We start from the raw sequence: 2205 nt of genomic DNA on the forward strand, positions 1-2205 counted from the left end.
TTGTCATATGAGCAGGAGCAAAGATAAGAGCATTCTTGTGGAAGCAGATCCAGAACCTGAAAGGACTCTGAAGAGAAAATTAAGAGAAGCTAAAATACAACAATCCAGAGATAACCTTACAGAAATTTTCGAACAGGCAGTGGAGATGGCAGCCGAAAATAATAATAATGCAAGGAAGATGCTTGGTGACTTTACTGCACCAAATTCCAATTTACATGGAAGAAGCATCTCCATTCCTGCCATTGGAACAAACAACTTTGAGCTGAAACCTCAATTAGTTTCTCTGATGCAGCAGAACTGCAAGTTTCATGGACTTCCATCTGAAGATCCTTTTCAGTTCTTAACTGAATTCTTGCAGATATGTGATACTGTTAAGACTAATGGAGTAGATCCTGAAGTCTACAGGCTCATGCTTTTCCCTTTTCCTGTAAGAGACAGAGCTAGATTATGGTTGGATTCTCAACCCAAAGACAGCCTGAACTCTTGGGATAAGCTGGTCACGGCTTTCTTAGCCAAGTACTTTCCTCCTCAAAAGCTGAGCAAGCTTAGAGCTGATGTTCAAACCTTCAGACAGAAAGAAGGTGAATCCCTCTATGAAGCTTGGGAAAGATACAAACAGTTGACCAAAAAGTGTCCTTCTGACATGCTTTCAGAATGGACCATCCTGGATATATTCTATGATGGTTTATCTGAGCTATCAAAGATGTCACTGGACACCTCTACAGGTGGATCCATTCACCTAAAGAAAATGCCTGCAGAAGCTCAAGAACTCATTGACATGGTTGCTAATAACCAGTTCATGTACACTTCTGAAAGGAATCCTGTAAGCAATGGGACGCCTATGAAGAAGGGAGTTCTTGAAGTTGATACTCTGAATGCCATATTGGCTCAGAACAAAATATTGACTCAGCAAGTCAATATGATTTCTCAGAGTCTGCATGGAATGCAAGCTGCATCCAACAGTACTCAAGAGGCATCTTCTGAAGAAGAAGCCTATGATCCTGAGAACCCTGCAATAGCAGAGGTAAATTACTTAGGTGAATCTTATGGAAACACCTATAACTCAACATGGAGAAATCATCCAAATTTCTCATGGAAGGATCAAAGGCCTCAACAAGGCTTTAATAATGGTGGAAGAAACAGGTTTAGCAATAGCAAGCCTTTTCCATCATCAACTCAGCAACAGACAGAGAACTCTGAACAAAATGCTTCTAATTTAGCAAATCTAGTCTCTGATCTATCTAAGGCCACTGTAAGTTTCATGAATGAAACAAGGTCTTCCATTAGAAATCTGGAAGCACAAGTGGGCCAGCTGAGTAAAAGGATCACTGAAATCCCTCCTAGTACTCTCCCAAGCAATACAGAAGAGAATCCAAAAGGAGAGTGCAAGGCCATTGACATAAGCGCCATGGCCGAACCTGTGAGGAGAGGAGAGGACGTGAATCCCAAGGAGGAAGACCTCCTGGGACGTCCAGTGATCAATAAGGAGCTTCCCTCTGGGGAACCAAAGGACTCTGAGGCTCATCTAGAGACCATAGAGATTCCATTGGACCTCCTTATGCCCTTCATGAGCTCTGATGAATATTCTTCTTCTGAAGAGAATGAGGATGTTACTGAAGAGCAAACTGCCAAGTTTCTTGGTGCAATCATGAAGCTGAATGCCAAATTATTTGGCATTGATGCTTGGGAAGTTGAACCTCCCTTGTTCATCAATGAACTAAGTGATCTGGATCAACTGACATTGCCTCAGAAGAGACAGGATCCTGGAAAGTTCATAATCCCTTGTACCATAGGCACCATGATCTTTAAGGCTCTGTGTGACCTTGGTTCAGGAATAAACCTCATGCCCCTCTCTGTAATAGAGAAATTGGGAATCTATGGGGTGCAAGCTGCTAAAATCTCACTAGAGATGGCAGACAGCTCAAGAAGACAGGCTTATGGACAAGTAGAAGATGTATTAGTAAAGGTTGAGGGCCTTTACATACCTACTGATTTCATAGTCCTGGATACTGGAAAGGAAGAGGATGAATATATCATCCTAGGAAGACCTTTCCTGGCCACAGCAAGAGCTGTGATTGATGTTGACAGAGGTGAAATATTCCTTCAATGGAATGAGAACTCCCTTGTATTCAAAACTCAAGGATCTCCCTCTGCAACCATGGAGAGGAAGCAGGAAAAGCTTCTCTCCAAGCAGAGTCAACCAGA

At 42.4% G+C, this 2205-nt stretch overlaps 1 non-coding gene across 1 annotated transcript; it reads right to left on the minus strand.

The window, feature by feature from the left end:
* Positions 1-541: 541 nt before the first annotated feature.
* LOC112724654 (small nucleolar RNA R71) lies at positions 542-649 on the minus strand. The gene has a single exon (XR_003163808.1). It is a non-coding gene; the product is annotated as a small nucleolar RNA R71 (small nucleolar RNA).
* Positions 650-2205: the final 1556 nt, after the last annotated feature.

This window comes from Arachis hypogaea, chromosome 11, assembly GCF_003086295.3.
Source record: "Arachis hypogaea cultivar Tifrunner chromosome 11, arahy.Tifrunner.gnm2.J5K5, whole genome shotgun sequence".
Taxonomy (NCBI): Eukaryota; Viridiplantae; Streptophyta; class Magnoliopsida; order Fabales; family Fabaceae; genus Arachis; species Arachis hypogaea.